This window comes from Malus sylvestris, chromosome 3 (genome assembly GCF_916048215.2).
Source record: "Malus sylvestris chromosome 3, drMalSylv7.2, whole genome shotgun sequence".
Lineage (NCBI taxonomy): Eukaryota > Viridiplantae > Streptophyta > Magnoliopsida > Rosales > Rosaceae > Malus > Malus sylvestris.
Window position 1 is genome coordinate 23,888,798 of NC_062262.1, and position 20,081 is coordinate 23,908,878.

Sequence of the window (20,081 nt, forward strand, 5' to 3'; positions counted from 1 at the left end):
TGAAGGTAACAATGAAGGCATTCATCCTGATGGTTCTATGCATGATGATGACGGCGACAACCAAGATAATCTTCAAAGTGTGGCTGATAATTTGAACGAGTGTGAGACAACTGTACCAGCACCATGACGCAATCCTATGCGTAATAGACAGCCTCCTACAAGGTTTCAAGATTTTGTCACATACAATCCCAAGCATCCAATCTCTAATTATGTGTCGTATCAAAAGTTGACTCCATCTCATGCTGCATTTCTTAGCACCATTTCAAGTCATAGTGAGCCTCAAAACTTTCATGAAGCTAACAACCAAGATGTGTGGAAAGAAGCAATAAGAGAAGAACTCAAAGCACTAGACCAACACAAAACCTGGAGCATCACCAAACTTCCAAAAGGAAAAAAGGCAGTGGGTTGCAAATGGATCTATAAGATCAAGTTTAATTCAGATGGTTCAATTGAGAGGCATAAAGCAAGGCTGGTGGCTTGGGGATTCACACAAACATTTGAGGTGGATTACAAAGAAACTTTTGCACCTGTTGCAAAAATGAACTTAGTTAGGGTTCTATTGTCCGTTGTTGTTAATAAGGGTTGGTCCATGTACCAAATGGACGTGAAGAACGCCTTTCTACATGGTGATCTTGAAGAATAGGTCTATATGAAATTGCCACCAGGGCATCCTCAGGGCCATAAGCCTGATTTAGTGTGTAAATTGCACAAATTGATTTATGGACTGAAGCAATCTCCACGAGCTTGGTATGCCAAACTAAGTTCAGTGCTTAATAGCATTGGTTTTATAAGAAGCAATGCAGATTCATCATTGTTTGTTCGCACTGGAGCTATGGGCAAATTGGTTGTGTTGATATATGTGGATGACTTAATAATTACAAGTGATAATGCTGAAGAGATTTCCAAACTCAAACAGTCACTTCAACAAAGATTTGCAATTAAAGATCTTGGGGTGTTGAAGTACTTTCTTGGAATAGAGATGACAACTTCTCACAAGGGACTATTCCTTAATCAACGCAAATACATCCTGGACCTACTCAAGGACGCTAAAATGAGTGATGCTAAGCCTACAAGTACTCCTTTCGATAGCAAGCTCAAACTTGACTTGGGGGGCACGGGACTCTCGGATATCAGCCACTATCAGAGACTGGTTGGTAAGTTAATCTACCTAACAATCACCAGGCCTGACATCACATATTCAGTGAGTATCGCCAGTCAATTCATGCACTCTCCCACAATCGATCATTTGAACCTTGTCAAAAGGATCTTACGTTACTTAAAAGGGTCCGTGGGTCGTGGCATCATCATGAAGAAGAATGAAAACACCCAAATCATAGGGTACTGCGATGCGGATTGGGCAGGAAATGCAATCGATCGCAAGTCCACAACTGGTTATTGTACCTTTGTCAGTGGAAACTTGGTCACGTGGAAGAGCAAAAAGCAAACTGTCATCGGAAGATCAAGTTCCGAAGTTGAATATCGTGCAATGGCATCAATCGCGTGTGAGCTGATATGGCTAAAGGGACTTCTGTGTGACTTAGGTGTGTTTACGACTCAACCTATGAACTTATTTTGTGACAACCAGGCAGCCATGCACATAGCATCAAACCCAGTGTTTCACGAGAGGACAAAACACATTGAAGTATACTGTCACTATGTACGTGAACAAGTACAGTCCCAGGTGATTTAGACGCATTATACAAGAAGCTCCGATCAGTTAGCCGATATATTCACCAAACCCTTGGCCTCTCATCAGTTTCAAAGGCTTCTGTCCAAGCTTTGTTCCATCAATCTTCTGGATCCAGCTTAAGGGGGAGTATTGGAAGTCTTGGATGTCCCGTGGTTTATTAGGGTTTCCAAAGTATTATGGTGCTTCACTGTAAAACTGGACAATAGGGGTTTAGTTACTGTTTCCTAAGTGCCGGCTGTTTTTCTTTTTCTTGTGTTTAGCAATTCTTGTATAGTTGTCAACTCCTTAATTCAATGAGCTGTTGTTAGCTTCCCTAAGCCGCTCATTATGGCGTAAATTAAGGAAGGTTAGAGTCTCAAGGAGGGATAGCCTCCTTATATTTGCCTGTACAGTTGCGTTGCAGATTATGAAAGAAATACAAAACAACCTTTGAAAATCAACATGGTATCAGAGCAGGGAAAATAACCTGCTTCAGCATTACTCTCATCCGATCTTATTCAACCTTCAATATGGCGGAAGAAAATCTTTCTGGGTCTGAAGCTGAAATGAACATTCACAAAACATTTCACTCACATAACATATAGACTATACTAATATGATATATTGAAGAGAAAATACATTTATTAGTGTAAACAACACACTTTTTCATAATGCACATAAGCTTATATCGATTCAAAATCACATCTCCACAATATTTTCAACATTTTTTTGCAGCAAAATCACATCTCCACACTTAGTTTCACTTATTTTGTATGTAAAATAAATTTTATTCATTACATTTGTTATAAATAAATTTAAGAGTTTACTATCCTGAAGTTTATTGATTTTTAATATTTGGTGCCAATGACCTAGTTGCTTCTTCAACCATACATGGTTGAAGATATTATGTTATCAACCACTTTTCTTCAACCAATGGCTCTTTTGGAGAGATTAAGCTCTGGTTTGGTACTAAGGTGATTCTAAAAAAAGTGGCTATCTTTTATGTTTGGTAAACAATCAACTTCAGCTTTTTTTCACAGTTTTTGATGAAAAAAAAGCCAAAAACACAAAACTGCAAAACCCAGTTTTGAAAAACCAGCTTTTTTTTCACATCTGTTTTACATAAAAGTTTATCAAACACTATAATACTGCTTTTTTTTTCTTTTTCAAAAGCACTTGTACAAAAAAGTTTACCAAACACTCTGCTGCTTTATTTCACAACTGCTTATTCTCACAGCACAGCAGAATCATTTTTTTTCAAAACACAACAATACCAAACCAGCCCTAACTGTCTCTCTTCCCAACTCAAGCTAGCAGATAAAAGGACATTAACTCTCTCACTTTCCAACCAAAAATAGCAGATGTGGCTTCTTATACACCAAGCATATGTCTTGGTGATTTTATATTATATTAATATTTTAACTTTACAAGCTCAGCTACACTTTTTGATGTGCAAGAGTTGTGCGTTGTCCAAGATCGAATTAGAAGAAACAAGTTGGGACTTAGGAAACGGTTCGGGCAGACGGCCTATTTCCTCAAAATCTATTACCTGCCTCGCCCCAATAATAACATGGACCCGCCCCGCCCCATTTTACGTTTTTATTTTTTGGATCTGCTCCGTACCCAGCCCGAACTGCATAAACCAGCCCCGACCCGCGGGTCCATTACCCGTTTGCTCACCCCTAGATATAAATACGTCCAATTGATAAAAACCTCCAATAAAACTAGATATAACTTGGTTTTCTGATTGAAGATACAAACCTATCTACCAAGGCAATCCACCACTTCCATTATTTCTTTCCAAAGAATACTTTTCATTTCTATATTTTATTTTTTTTAGCACCTACCCCCAAATGCATAAACCCGCCCCGGCCTGCTGGTCTAGGAACCGTTTGCCCACCCCTACGTGGACATGGACCTCGTTTTGGGCTTCCATTCTTGTTTGGACCGAGTCTTGGCTTTCCTCGATCTCCTTTTCTTTTGGGCCTTGCTCGCTGGGCTAAATGGTAAGTCTGCTGATGTGGCTCTTGGAGTTTTGAGGCCTGTTTGGTCCTAGCATCCCTATCATCCAACGATCAAGAAGGCTTAATCCTCTCTGGTTTTCAACAGTTGACTGGCATATTATCCGGCCTGCATCTTTCAAACTTAATGAGTTTGGAAGTCTTCAATGGCTTCAAATATGCTATTGAGCACGTGGTCTCTTTGTTCGACGGCGTCCGTTGCGTATGGATCTACCCATCCGTCTGCTTGCTTCATTGCTTTTATTGCCAGGAGGTCGTCCATCCTGACTTCCCTTATTAGATGAAATGAAGGGAATTTAATTGCCATTCTTAAAAGCAAATCTAACAAGTTTCTCCAAGACCTATTGAAGAACAGTGGAGGTCCTAACTTGAACTCCAAAAATACTTTTGGCAAATTGCTGGTATGGATGGTGATGAATGTGATAGGAAGAGTAACAAACCTATATGATCCAAAGCGGAAAAGTAACACCCCCTTTTCTGCTAGAAGAAGAGTTAACGCTCAAGTGAAAAGACAAGGCAACATGTGATAGATCCTCAATCAACCTTAACTCAAAGAAGCCATGAGAGAACTCGAAGAGAGAGAGATGACAAAAGGAATTCAATATTATTTCATAAACTGTTTTTTGTTACTTACCAAACCCAACTATATAGCAACTTTCCCCAACTATTCTTATCCCCAAAATACAATTATACTAACAACCTTATTACAAGTAATACAGCTCAATCACTCAGATGTTGCCAACTGGCACAATCACAACCCTCTTAGTTACTAGTAATCCAATTAGAATCCTAACATTACTCCCCCCCTTTGAAATTAGCCTTGTCCTCAAGGCTGAAAGTCAGGAAACTTGGACTGTAAAGTATCCAAGTTTTCCAAAGATGCATATGTAACATGGTGATTTTTCCAATGCACCAACACTTCTGTGATTGAAGTTGCTCCTATTTGAACCACTCTGTGATCCAAAATAGCCTCTGGTTCTGGTTCATCTTGTATTAAGTCAGCATCTTAAACTGATGGTAAGGAAATAGTAGAAGTGACTGAAGTTCCCAGTTTCTTTTTGAGACAGGAGACAGGAGACATGAAACACTGGGTGAATCTTGGAGTGACTTGGGAGCTTCAATTTGTATGCCACAGAACCCACTAGAGTAAGAATCTCAAAGGGACCATAGAATCGAGGATGCAGTTTATGGAAATGATGCAAAGCTAAAGATTTCTGCTGGTATGGGACCAACCTGAGATAAACGAAATCCCCCACATCAAATGATCTCTCAGTTCTGTGCTTGTTTGCTTGAGTTTTCATCCTTTCTTAAGCAGCTACCAAGTTGGTTTTCAAGAGTGATAAAACTCGAGTCCTGTTTTTCAAACATTGATCCACCATATTAACCTTTGTTGTGCCCGATTTAAAGAGTGGAACATGTGGTGGTGACTGTCCATAAACCACTTCATAAGGTGTCATTTTAGCTGCAGAATGGTATGATGTGTTGTAGCTCCATTCTGCCCAAGGAAGCCATTTCAACCATTGCTTGGGTTGTAAGCTACAAAAACATCGGAGATATGTTTCCAAACATCGATTTAAAACTTCAGCTAAAACAAAGCTTGGAACCTTGGAGTTTAAAAAATTCTCTCCAAAATGAGCTGATGAAAACTGGGTCCCTATCAGATACAATGGAGGAGGGCATTCCATGCAATTTGAACACTTAGTCAGTGAAGATTTGGGCCACTGAATGAGCTGTGTATGGGTGAGCTAAAGGTAAAAAATGGGCAGCTTTTGAGAATCTGTCAATAATGACAAAGATAACTGATTTGCCCTTACAGGGAGGAAGTCCTGTGATAAAATCCATAGCTATATCAGTCCAAATTCTCTAAGGGATAGAAAGTGGATGAAGAAGTCCAGCAGGAGCAAGTGTCTCATACTTATTCTTATGACAGATATCACATCCAGCAACCATTTCCTTGATATTGCTCTTTATACCCTTCCAGTAAAAAGAACGAGATATCCTTTTATAAGTCTTAAGTAGCCTTTCATGGCTTGCATATGGTGTACAATGGTGTTCTTCAAATATTTTTAGTTTCCATGGACTTGTAGGACTGATAACAATTCTATTTCTATACTTCAAAAACCCATTGTCAATCTGGTATTTAAGCAAATTCAGTGGTGCAGACTCTAAGGGTGTTTGTAAAACAGCTTGAGACTTCTATATGATCTAATCATCTTTTTTGATATGCTTCCTTAGATCATCAAGCCAGGACATATAAGGGTAGGACAATGCAAGTAGCATACTATTGACATTTGTACATTCCATTTGAACTGCAGCATCATTACTTTGATTACTCCCCGTAACCATACTGGAAACTATAGCAAGGTCATTACTAGTGTCAACTGTTGCACTAACCTGAGAATTGAACACTCGAGATAAAGCATCAGTTGCTTTATTTTCACTGCCTCTCTTGTATTGGATTTCATAATCAAAGCCAAGTAATTTGGAAACCCATCTTTGCTGGATAGGAGAATTAACTCAATTTTGAAGAAAATACTTAAGACTGTGGTGATTTGTCTTTATAATAAAGTGGTTCCCAAGAAAATATGATTGCCACTTTTTAACTACATGAATCACAGCTAACATCTCTTTTTCATATGCAGATAATGCTTGATTTTTTAGTCCAAGAGCTTGGCTGATAAATGTAATAGGTCGACCCTCTTGCTGTAGGACTGCTCCAATTCCTGTGCCTGAGGCATCACCCTCAATAATAAACAGTTTTGAAAAATCTGGAAATGCTAAAACCTGATGAGACATCATTGCAGCTTTCAATTCCAGAAATGCATCAGTGGCTGCACAATTCCATTTAAACCCATCATTCTTAGTGAGCTGAATCAAGGGTCTATTGATTTTTCCAAAGTGAGGAATAAACTTCCTATAATATCCAATTAAACCGAGAAAACCCCTTAAAGCTTTCACAGAAGTAGGCAGAGGCCAATACACAATAGCTTTCAATTTTGAAGGGTCAGCAGCTACTCCATGCTGAGAAACAACATGGCCCAAGTATTCAATTTGTGTTTGCCCAAAAGCACACTTATACATTTTCACAAACAAATGATGATCTTGAAGTAAACTGAGGGCAATGCTTAAATGTTGTAGGTGCAATTCCCAATAGGCACTATATATTAGAATATCATCAAAGAAAACTAAGATGAATTTCCTCGAATAAGGCTTAAAAATCGTATTCATTAGGCTTTGGAATGATGCAGAGGCATTTGTGAGACCAAAAGGCATAACTAGGAACTCATAATGCCCTTCATGAGTTCTAAAGGCAGTTTTCCCAATGTCTTCGGGGTGCATACGAATTTGATGGTAACCAGATCTAAGATCCAACTTTGAGAAATATTTGGCACCAAAAAGTTCATCCAATAACTCATCAATCAATGGTATATGATACTTGTCCTTGATTGTGAGTAAGTTGAGTGCCCTATAATCCATGCACATCCTCCAAGTACCTTCTTTCTTCTTCACTAAAAGCACTGGAGATGAAAAAGGGCTATGACTTGGCCTTATAAAACCTGATTCCATAAGCTCATTGACACACTTCTCTATTTCAGTTTTCTGAAAATGACCATACTTATAAGGTCTAGCACTCGGAGGTTTACTTCCGTCCAACAATGGTATCCTGTGATCATGGGATCTTAATGGAGGTAGTCCAGATGGGGTTTGAAAAATAGGCTGATATTTTGCTAATAAAACTTGCAGATCACTGTCTTAGAGAGAAGACAACTAAGAGTGAGTGGATGGACTTGTGTTTTCTGCACCAACTTGCAAAACAAATAAGGCAGCTCTTAAGCAATGTTCATAAGTGAGTAACTTGTCCATTTGTAAGGAAGAAATGGATTGAGGCTCTTGGGAATGCGGACTGGATATGGAGAAAGTAGTATTGCCAACTACAAACTGCATAATCATCTTGTCAAAATCCCATAGCACTGGTCCCAATGTCCTCAACCATTGTACGCCCAAAGCAATGTCACAACCACCCAAAGGAAGAGCATAGAAATCTAGCACAGTAGCATAATTTTGTATTCTAATAGAAACCTTAGCTAGACAACCTGTACTAGTGAGGGATCCCTCATTTGCAATCTTAACAGTAAATGGGTGTGTAGTATCCAGGTGACATTTCAACTGTTTAACTAGTGAAATATCAATGAAATTATGCAAGCTCCCTGAATCTACCCAGAAAACAGCAGGACAATTGAATACTAACCCTTTTATTTTCATAGTTCGGATGGACTTTGGAGCAGGCATCCCATAAACTGCACAGGCAGTAACCTCAGGCTCGTCATTGTCCTCCGAATGGTGCTCAACAAGGTCTCCATTATCGTACACATCCAAGAGTAACACCTGTCGTTTTGGACCCACAAAAACATGCTCTCTGGAAAATTTCTCATCACAGTTGAAACATAATATGTTCTTTCTTCAAAACTCAATTTTTGCTGGTGTTAGGCGCCTAAATTGCTCATTTCTTGAAGAATGCTCAGGCTTTGGTGTGTTAGTGACATCAGATAATGGCATAGGCTTGAACTGAGATGCAGATGAAGAGTTTCTTAGAAAAGATCGAACCTTCAATTCTGCCAGTTTGGCATCAACCTATTGAGAATAAGCAATGGCTTTATGAACATCAAATGGTTTCAGAATCTTGACATCATGGCAAATTTCGGGTTTCAATCCACCAATAAAACAACTTTTCAAGAGTTCGGGGGTCATTTCGATGGTCCAATTTGCTAATCGCGGGAATTCCATGATGTAATCCCTTAGCAACCCAGATTGGTGAAGTTTCACCAAGTTTTCAATGCAATCCATGAGGTCAGATGAACCAAATTTCCTACAGAAAATCTTTGTAAAATCTTCCCATTTAGGATAATTCTTGACACTGTTAACCCATTGAAACCATTGAAGCGCTTCACCTTCCATATGAAAGGAAGCCATACGAACTTTCTTGTCGGCCGGAATATCAAAGTAATCGAAGTAATGCTCCGCCTTATAAATCCACCCTAGAGGATCATCCCCTTCTTGGAAGCGAGGAAAATCAAGTTTAACCAAAGGGGGTCTTGGTAGAAACCCCAATTCATGGCGGTTGAGATGCTGAGTTCTTGAATCGTCACGCAGAATGGGGTCAGATTGAGTTGCCTCCGATGAATCTCCTGGACAACCCATTACACCATTTTCCAGAAAATCGCAATGAAGCTTTTCGATTCGAGCATTTGATGAACCTTGACGCTCTTCCATGGCGTCGAGCCTTTGGAGTAGCGTGGTGAGAGTGTTGTTGATCGCGGCAAGCTGATTCTGCGATTCCATAGCTTTCTTCGTCGACGTATGAGTCATACGGCAACAGAGAAGGGATGGAGGAGTCAAGACTGGCTCGATACCAATGATAGATCCTCAATCGATCGTAACTCAAAGAAGCCAAGAGAGAACTCGAAGAGAGAGAGAGAGAGATGACAAAAGGAATTCAATATTATTTCATAAACTGTTTTCTGTTACTTACCAAACCCAACTATATAGCAACTTTCCCCAACTACTCTTATCCCCAAAATACAACTATAATAACAACCTTATTACAAGTAATACAGCTCAATCACTCAGATGTTGCCATCTAGCACAATCACAACCCTCTTAGTTACTAGTAATCCAATTAGAATCCTAACAACATGCAACTTCAAACCTGAGTCAGAAATCAGTTTGAAAAGCTCTTCATATAGAGACCAATCATGACCAAGAGGAGAGAAACGCTCTACGATTCCCCACCAAACCTCAACTGCAATTCCGTGGACACCTCTATTCATGCTTGGTTAAGAACTACCGATATTTTTGTAAACACAATCTACTGATATTTCCATATAAACATATATTTTCATAGTTGCTGCCTACAAAACCAATTGTAGAATTAGAAAAATTTATTCAAAATAATTTTAGGAAACATATAAATCGACTTGGTTGATTAAAAACCATACCTTTACCCTAAAGCTTCATCGAGCAAACAAATGAGGGGAAGTTCTCAAGAAAGTCCGCCATACCTTGCAAGTGTATGTGTGTGGTATATATCGAACTCTGCATTCTGCAAATTACAATTCTAAGCTGCGCCTTAGAGGGAGTGACCGAATGGCCCAACGTGTATTACCTATTATCTTAGATTGACTAGAATCAAACTGAAAGCCTGTGCAGACTCCCTCGATAGGAGTCGAATGGTATCTAGGTCAATTAATCTCTTTATGAGTTGAGTAAACAAAGAAGCAATCTCCGGTTATAACAGTCTAATGAGAAAGAATTTGTTCACGTCGGGTCTTGTACTCTTTAATCAATATCTTATTGGTGTTCAGCTTCGTGGGTACATGAAAAAAGGAATTAGGTAAACAATCTCAACCTTTCCCTACTACGGTACATATCCGACTATCCGGCGACACGCTTGGATAAGTAACATGATGAACTGTACATGTATCTGCAGGTGCTATGATATCTTATTATGTGGATCATGTCTTGCTTGAGGGTTCCAAACCCGGCCCATCTCTAATAGAGGAAAGTTCAAAAAAGATACGGCAGCCAAAACTGCTTCCGTCCCTAGTTTTTTTTTTTGGGTTGAGAGCAAGAGAGAGTAACTTGTCTCCAATATATGTATATGACGAGGTTTCCGCTAGGCAACTTCATTTTGCTGAGGAGTATGGGGCTAGGATCGTTGGGGAAGCACTTTGCAAGTGAATTGAGTTGAAGCATGTTGATTCCACTCAGTTGTTGGCCCAGAAAGAGCACCAATTGAACTAATCCTAGCCCGCATCCCTGTTGTTTCGAGGAGGCGTTCTTGTTTATGTTACGAGAAATGACTGTTTTGATAGAGTGGATTGCCTGTTGTTCTTAGCATCCGTCTCTCACGAAAGATGTGCAATAGTTTTTTTTTAAGAAAGGGTTTACCCCTTGTATTTCCCTAATCACCATTCACTAACCAGTATACTGTGCAAAGGCAAAGAGATATTATATATATTATCAATCATAATCAGGTCAAACGAAGCTCCATAGGCTTCCATGCATAGCTCAGTGCCTAAAAAGCCCTTCAGCTGTCCAGTTTTCTATTCCCGATGCCACCAGCTGCTCCTCAACCACACTCGAGCTCCCAGCAGATACTCAGCAGTCCAGCCCAACAAACCTTGACAACCTTCTTTTGTGGTTTTTTAAATTCGGATATTATTAATTTTTTTTCGGCTTGTACAAACATTTTCATATATATATTATAAATAAATGATTTGTTTATTAATTATTGTTTATAATTTAATTAAAATAATCACAAAAAATAATTAAAATATGTAATTTTTTAAAAAATCTATAAATAAAGAGAAAAAAAAGTAAAAATACCTTTTCCCGACGAAAAATCTTCGACGCATAAGATTAAAAGCAAGGAAAGCTTTTGTCGCGCATCATCATGATGACGAAAATTTCATAATTCAAAAATATTAAAATTACTCGAAAACCAAATATTATAAAGACAAATTTCGTTGCATCCTTGTAATTCTATGCTCTTTGTTTTGATTGAGTGTGAACTGAAGACTACAATTCCACATTTGCGCATCTCCAGCTATGTGCACAAAATGGATAGAACTCGTCGGCTAGCAGCACATATTATTTAGAAAGTATCAGTTTTTTGTTTCTTGTAATGTAATCATTTGCCTACATTAGTGGAGAAATTATGGCCTAAGGTTTGCTGTCCCTGAATCTCATGTCTCTTATGTGTCACCTTTATCATATTTTGACACGTATTTTTTAACTTAACTCTAAATTAACACTGTTAAATTTTTGGGTAAATGACAAAAAACTACCTCAACTATTAATGTCACGACACTTTCATACCTCATCTTTTAAAATTGACAATGTCATACCTCATCTTACAAATTTGGTCCAATGTTATACCTTCCGTTACTTGACCATGAATTTTCAGTTAAATGCTGACATGACTTGATTCGGGACCCACTTTGTATTAAAAAATTATTAAAAACTAAAAAAAATTATTTAATATTTTTTTAAATATTAAAATAATACAGAAAAGTAAAAAAAAAAAAAAAAACCCTCAGTTCGTCCCTTCCCCCCTCTCTCTTCTCCCCCTTCATCTTCTTCCCCTACCTGCTTAATCTTCAACAAAAAAAAAAAAATTGGAAACCCATCAACCCCCCCCCAGCCTAGATCCCGTCACACCCCCCAAAAATATCATCACCGCACCAACCCCCTCCCCCCCCAGATCCCATCACCCCATCACCCCATCACCCCACCAACCCCCACCCCTCCCAAAACCTCGATCCCTCCCACATCTGCAACCCAAATCCACCACCCCTAACCTGCAGAAGAAGAAGAAGAAGGAGAAGAAGAAGAAGAAAGAAGGGAAAAAAAAGAAAAAAAGAAGAAGAAGGAAACCCAGTTCGTTCGTCCTCCCCCCCAACCCAACCTGCATAAGAAGAAGAAGAAGAAGAAGAGAGAGAGAGAAAAAAAATAAAGACCCAGTTCGTCCCTCCCCCTCCCCCCAAAACTAACCTGCAACCCAGAAAAAAGAAGAAGAAGAAGAAAGGAAAAAAAAAGGAAAAAAAAAGGAAATCCAGTTCGTTCTTCCCTCCCCCCGACCCAGATCTCGTCACACCCCAAAAAAAAAAAAAAGAAGAAGGAAACCCAATTCGTCCGTCCCCCCCTCAACCCAACCTACAGAAGAAGAAGAAGAAGAAGAGAGAGAGAGAGAGAAAAAAAAAAAGAAAAAAGAAGGAAACCCAATTCGTCCCTCCCCCCTCCCCCCAAGTCAACATGCAACCCAGAAAGAAGAAGAAGAAGAAAGGAAAAAAAAAGGAAACTCAGTTCATCCGTCCCAACCTTCCTCCCCCACCCACCTAACCTACAGAAGAAGAAGAAGAAGAGAGAGAGAAAAGAAAAAGAAAAAAAAAGTTTTTTTATTACTTTTCTTTATTATTTTAATATTTAAAAAATATAAAATAATTTTTTTTTAGTTTTTAATAATTTTTTAATAGAAATTGGATCCCGAATCAAGCTATGTCAGCATTTAACTAAAAATTCATGGTCAAGTAACGGAAGGTATAACATTGGACCAAATTCTAAAGATGAGGTATGACATTGTCAATTTTGAAAGATGAAGTATAATAGTGTCGTGAGATCAATAGTTGATGTAGTTTTTTGTAATTTACCCTAAATTTTTCATAAAATTAATTATATTACCAAAAATTAAATGTTTAAAAAACCAACAATGAAATATTAGACTCCCGAGCACACACGACACACAACCCCATCACCGCTGTCACTCCACCTTACTGCCGGCAAAGCTTCCTTTCTCTCTCTCTCTTTAAATCCTGCACTAGATCATGATTGATCCAGCACGTCAAAGAACAAATATTCTATCATAGTTTGATATTTGGGATTCAAGGAGGGTATTAAATCAATGCTTCGTCGATGGTGAGCAATGGCAACCACCAGACCCACACCCAGATCAACCCAACTTTTAATTTCATGCTTTCTCTAAGCTGGAAGCCCCAACTTCGTTTACTAGATTGAATTTCTCCATTATCTAAAACAAGTCAAGGGTGATGTCTCCTCTGATTAAATCTTCATTTCATTCAAATGGATCAGGGTAGAGGAGAAAGGCGAGTAGGGGATGCCTGAAGGGGTGGTTGGCCCGAAGGTGAGCTCTGGGAGATTGAGTGAGGAAAGATGAAGATCTACGTTTCATATTTTTCTTTGTTTTTTTAATTTTATTTTTACTTTTTAAAGAAAATGTAATTTATCTTTAATTATATGAAAAGTTAACAGTGTTAGTTTGGAGTAAAGTTGGAGTAAAGTTTAGTATCTCATTTAATTGGTGTACCCTTGCTCATTTAACTCAAATTTAATACAATTTGGTCCACCAATTTCTCTAAATTGCTAACGGATTTACTTTCTTTGGAAATTTCAGGAACTTTGGTTGTGGGAGGAAGAAGTCGGTTTCTTGCTATTTTTAGGTATACGATTAGAAATCGGAGGGTTTAAGGTTATGCACTTGCTTTGGATGTGACTGCCAGAGAAATTCAAGCTTCTGCAAAGGTAATATCGATAATTGGATTGTTTAATCCGATCAAACGTGGTAGTGAAATGTTAAATTTGATGGCTACAAGTTTCTAATTAGAATGCTAAAGCTGCAATTCATGGTGATCAATATGTTCTGACTTAAACAGTTACTGCAAATATATTGTTGCTTTGTGATGAATGAGATATCTTTTGCATATAAGATTTTTTGTTTCTCGATACTAAGTCTAAAATAGAGATTTCTGAGCAAATCATTGATGTAATATAAGAAAGTTGTGATTTTGTAGTTTTTATATGTTTCCAGATAAAAGTTAGGATCTGCAGAGATTAGAAAGTGAAAAAGGGCAAAGGAAAGCGATGCTGACTGACAAAAGATGGTTTAAATCGCTGTTGGAGGTACATAGGATTTATGTTTCTGATGTGTTAAGTACGTTGTTAGAACTATAGATTTGGATTGAACTCAATGTTGTTCGTGTGTATATTTAAATATATGTGTGTATATAGATGTGTGTGTATAGATTTATACATAAGGGGAAGATGGATGGATAGGTGTATGCTTAGTCCGTAAAAGAAGAAGAGAAAACAAAAACCACACAAAACAACTCGCATTTAAAGCTCTTTTTCTTTTTCTCTTTTGACATAAATCTCTCTTTTGTTAGATTGCTAGGGGGCTGATTCTTTCTCGAATTTGTAGTGCACAAAAATGGTTTAGTATATATGTGAAGGGGATGAAAGAAGGTAGATATGCAAATGTTGTATCAGAGATGATTCCTTTACAGAGTTCGGTGCTTACATTTGTAGCTTTAAGATCAGTGTGGATGTTTCATAACATTCAAGGATCCTCTATTCCAATGTGTTTCATAACATTCAAGGATCCCCAACTCTACTATCAGTGTGGATGTTTCATAACATTCAAGGATCCCCTATTCTAGTGTGGATGTTTCATTGTACAATGTGTTTATATGCCATCTCACTTGAATGTATATAAAAGCAAAACTGCTTATCTTATCGATCTCGTTTACTCATGTATCCCTCTGTTTGTTCATAATTGTGTTGAATTTATTCAACTTAAATTTGTTTTATTCATCCGATTACACCTGAAACAGCTGGTTCCCGCAGCAATGCACGGACTTTTTTTATAGTGTATTATAAAATTGAAGGGGGGGGACGGCACTGTAGCTGCACAATTCCTTGCCACTCGATTTCACTCTTTTTACAACAGTACCAGCCGAATGGCATTGGTTGGGAGGGTAATTCTCAAAAGTTCAGAGGGTAATTTTCCATATGGTTTATCAGGAGCCACTCGATTTCACGCTATTTACAACAAAGCCGTGAGGTTTAGGCTGATATTGGGGCTGGGTTGGAAGGACAATTTTGTCCTGTGCGTTTGAGACAGATTGGGGTGGGTTTAGGTATGCTGTCATTCAGTGAGGGTTGTGGAGATGGAAGGCCATGCCTCCGATAGAGAGAGCATCTTCGGGAATTTTGGCTCGGGGCTGGTTGGTGTGGATGTAGTTGACGCATCCGTCAGAGGGTCGTTGGGGGAAGAAAGGAGCGGGAGAGAGGGACTGACAGGTTGGAGAAAGATGGGAGTTAAGGGTTTTGACTGGGTGGGTGAGAGATTTAGGGATTTTGTTGAATTTTTTAGACAAGGATGGAGAGTGAGAAAGAGAGAGGGGGGTGGCAGAGAGCATGGTTTCAACTGAGTGGGAGAGATATTTAGAGATTTTTCCCACTTTTTGAGGGACGGATGGACAGGGAGAGAGAGAGAGAGGGCAGAGAGCATGCTGTACGTTTTTTTGGGTTAACGAGTTACTCCACGGGGTTGGTGAGCAGATGATGTCTGAGGGAGGTATGGGAGAGGAGAGGGTTTTCAGTTTTGTCCTCTGATTCAACAGGCAAAACACTGTTCATAAATCAATGTTTATTGTTTGTTTCCCATTTGCTTTGTTAAAACTGTGATTGACATTTTTTTTGTTTCAATAAAATTGTAATGGTTGTTTATAGCCTGTTTAGTTGGGTGTTAGGAAGATAGGTTTGTTTAGTGCACTGTTTCGTACATTGTTAGAGTCGGGTTTGTGTCTTTTAAACTTACGGTGTTGCACTGTTCTCATTTCTGTTTCTTCATGCTTTGCTGCTGTTTCCTTCTCAACAAGTCGAATTGAGGTTCCTTTTTTGCTTTACATCCTTTGAATATCCCTCTGTTGCTAGGTTGTTTCTCCATGTTTTGTTGCTTCTGTATTTGTGTGATAAGGGTGTTAGAAGGCTGTTTTATTTATTGTTTTGCTCCTCTGTTGCTAGGTAGTATAATTTTGAAACAAGTTTCTTCTCTATGTGTTCAAATGCATCATTGTTTTTTGTTCTTCAGTTTCTTTTTCACCATTAGCTTTCTTTTGATCATTGATGGTTTAATAGCACTTGGGAATTCAGCACAAAGAAATTATCTACTCTATTATTTCTTCTGAGCAATATTTCTTTGCCGAGTAATATAGTTGCCCGTTTCTCTGTTTCTATTATTTTATCTGAGTAAGAACTCATAAGTTGCCTATGTTTGAATGAGTAATTCTCTTTTGATTATATGGAGATATAAACATCTGATTCAAACTCCTGTAAAGTTAGCTGTGTTTGTCGTCGAGTTTATGAAAATGGTTGGGCTGCTTAGAGGTTTTGATGACTTTTACATAGTTTTGTACAAGCCTCATCGAATTGAGAGCTCATCTTCTTTTTCCATTTCGATAACTGATTCATGCTTTTTAGCTCTTGAAGTATTGACTTCAGGTGGTTCCACCTTTAGGGCTTGGGTTAGCAATGAAATAGATGAAAACTGTTTCAGTGTGGTCTGTCAATCCAGATTTATACTAACAGAAGAGGCAGGGGCCCTGGTTGTTACCAAAGATCAATAGGCAACCATTAAATAAAAAGGGCGCCCTTTGGATTTTGACTTTTAACGTGATTCAATATTGGTTAGCAAGAATCCATCTCCACACATGGGTTCAACATAGTTTGAGGTTGCTTTGATATTCTTTCTGGCTAAGAGATTTTGGTGTTTCTATTATTGGCTCTATGTTCAGCTATGTATCATGCCTTTGTTTTCTTATTGATGTTAATATAAATGAGATTGTACTATTTTGGACTATAGTTCTGCTGGACTTTGGTTGGTAAATATCTTTACATTAAGAGGAAAACAACGTTCTTCCGTATTGTGGCTATGGATGTTGGTACATGAGAAGAGGCTCTTGCTGCTGTTGCTAATCTTTTGAATATGATCAGAAGATTACAAGAAAGGAGAATGTACTTACACTGGCCTGCTGCTATTTTGGAATATGATCAAATTGCAATTCCATCAACAGTTGTACTTGTGAAGCTTACTAGTACTGTGTATCCCCAATCCCGCTTTTGTTTGTGCTTGGAATTGATGTGGTTGTCGGATTGCAGATGGACAATTTATCAGTAAAGACCATGAGATCTGATATTTGTTTATTTATTTATTTTATTTTTAAAAAAGGGGACAACAGGTGGCAAACCACCGTTATTCACCCATTCGAAGCCTTGGTTTGGTTTGCTAAAAATATGACAGATTTCAATTGTTTTGCTTAAGTGAGGTTTTGTTGGGTAAACACTAATCAATGAGATTGATTTACATAGAATTGGTAAACTTGAAATCGTCTCGAGTTAAGTTCTAACTCGGTTGAAATAAACTCACATGTACAGAAAACTATACCTCAATATGGATCTTAGCCTTTACAATTTGGATTGAGGTATAGTTTTGTGTACATGTGAGTTTATTTCAACCGAGTTAGAACTTAACTCGAGACGATTTCAAGTTTACCAATTATATATAGATCAATCATTGATTAGTGTTTATCCAACAAAACCTCACTTAAGCAAAACAATTGAGATCTGTCATATTTTAGCAAACCAAAGCAAGTCTTGGAATGGGTGAATAATGGTGGCTTGCCACCTCTTGTCCCCTTCTTTAAAAATAAAATAAACAAATATCAGATCTCATGGTCTTTACTGATAAATTGTCCATCTGCAATCCGACCACCACATCAATTCCAAGCACAAACAAAAGATGGATTCGGGATACACAATACTAGTAAGCTTCACAAGTACAACTGCTGATGGAATTGCAATTTGATCATATTCCAAAATAGCAGCAGGCCAGTGTACAGTACGTTCTCCTTTCTTGTAATCTTCTGATCATATTCAGAAGATTAGCTGCTGGACTTTGGTAGGTAAATATCTTTACATTAAGAGGAAAACAACGTTCTCTCACGTGGCTCCCGTTGGATCCAGTATGCATTTGCTGCTGCCAATCTACAGGTAAAGCTTAAATTTACATACAATTTTTTTTTATTTTTCTTGATTGGAATTTGGGCTTTTTGTTCCTCCTTAATCCCAAAATTCTGTAATTTATGCAACTTTGATCGAAAGACATGTTTTTTATTGCTGAAAATTGTTAACCCCAGTTTAGATATTCATTTGCTCATTAAAATGGCGTTTTGGGTTCCGTAACCGAACCTCCTTGCTCCTCTTTTAACTCTAGAATCTTCAGAATATATGTGGGTTTTGCTTTGAATTTGATAAACCTCTATGTGTTCGTGAGCTGATACAGTTTTTGGGTACTAAGTCGAAATTTTGCTGGATAGGAACCCATAAACAAATATGAGGAAGTATGTGAATCATCACTCAACAAGGGTGATTGGCGATAGAAATTGGGTTATTCCATTCATTACTGGCTTTATCATATTCATTACCCTCTTTTTCTGAAAAGGGTTTTGGCTTTGGAAGAAGATGGAGATCGGTGACAATGATCGGAGTTCATCGCTATGTGGATGATCCCAGTGTAGCGCTGGTTTTCAACTTTGGTGATTTCTAGGGTTTTGGGGGCGTAATTTTTGGGGATTTCGTTTGGATTTCTGGGTAGGCATTTGTCACCTCTATTCAACTTAAATTTATTTCCCTTTTTTTGTTTCTCAAATTTGTTTGATGGAAAGATTGTTTTATCTTTTACTAAACAATTGTTAGGATTAATAGTTTTGATTTCTTTTGAATTTATTTTTTATTTTATTTTGAAGCCCTGAATTTTGCAAGGATTGTCTACCCTGTATGTACACCTGATGCTCCCGACATTTCAAATAAGGTAACTTCCCAAACACTGATGTTTCGCTTTTTTACTGGGATATGTAATCCATTGAGTTCTGTAACTTTACTCATATTCGTTTACTGTGCAAGTTAAATTGTTATTTTTCGGTTGCAATGTCAAGGAGTTCAAGTTTTGCTTAATAGATGACAGTTGTTTTTAAGCTTAGTCTGTAAACACCACCTGTGGTTAATCTTTGTGGTCATTTTTATTCTTTCCATGGTTTCCTGTAATGCTTGGCAAAGTTTTGAGATTTAGTCTCAACAATGTGGGAACCAAGGAACTCACTTCCCCTTCATGCTCTGAATTCACACTCAGTCTAGAGATTATATAATCATTTGGGCATTGTTTCTCTCTCTAGGATAAAGCTTCTGTCTGGCTATATATATGGAATTGGGTTTGTGTAATTAATGTCAAATAATTGAGTTCAACATAGTTATATTCCTTGGCTTAAGCTTTCATCTTTCTTCGTTCGTTTTTCAAAAGAGGTTAATTTTATACTCATTTTTTTTAAGAATTATGCATAGTGGTTGTTAAATAATTGGCTTAAAAGTTTCGTGATTACGAGATTATTCTTCCACAATATTTCCTAATATCATTTGTACTAAATCATTCACTTGTACTCACTAAAGGAGAGCTTGAACCTATATACTGTGTAAACCCTTCACAATTAATGAGAACTCCTTTACTCCGTGGACGTAGCCAATCTGGGTGAACCACGTACATCTGGTGTTTGCTTCCTGTCTCTATCCATTTACATACTTATCCACACTAATGACCGGAGCAATCTAGCGAAGATCACAAACTTAATATTTAAGATGATATTCTTTGGTGTATGCTTTTCGCAAACGATATAGTGTTGATAGATGAAACGCAGGAAGGGGTAAACGCGAAGCTTAACCTTTGGAGAGAAGTGTTGGAATCTAAAGGTCCTCGCCTAAGCCGATCAAAGATAGAATATATGGAGTGCAAGTTCAGTGCAAACGGAGGCCAAAATGAGTTAGGGGTGAGGATCAGAGATCAGGAAATACCAAAGAGCGACCGTTTTCGCTACCTAGGATCTATCTTGCAAAAGAACGGAGAATTTGATGGAGATCTCACCCATAGAATACAAGCTGGATGGATGAAGTGGAAGAGTGCATCCGGCGTGTTGTGTGACCGTCGT

The 20,081-nt window shown here is 38.1% G+C and overlaps 2 protein-coding genes and 1 long non-coding RNA gene across 5 annotated transcripts in view; 2 read left to right on the forward strand and 1 right to left on the reverse strand.

The window, feature by feature from the left end:
- LOC126614698 (inactive beta-amylase 4, chloroplastic-like) overlaps positions 1–20,081 on the reverse strand; it is a 57,250-nt gene that overhangs the window by 8,592 nt on the left and 28,577 nt on the right. The window lies entirely within an intron of this gene.
- On the forward strand, positions 13,649–14,414 carry LOC126614714 (uncharacterized). Its single transcript, XR_007620500.1, has 2 exons — positions 13,649–13,788; positions 14,075–14,414. It is a non-coding gene; the product is annotated as an uncharacterized LOC126614714 (long non-coding RNA).
- Positions 17,802–20,081, forward strand: part of LOC126614691 (probable LRR receptor-like serine/threonine-protein kinase At3g47570) — a 56,358-nt gene continuing 54,078 nt past the window's right edge. Inside the window, exons 1-2 of the mRNA XM_050282347.1 lie at positions 17,802–18,696; positions 18,852–18,916. The gene's annotated coding sequence lies outside the window, so the exon portion shown is untranslated. The remainder of the gene's footprint in view (positions 18,697–18,851; positions 18,917–20,081) is intronic.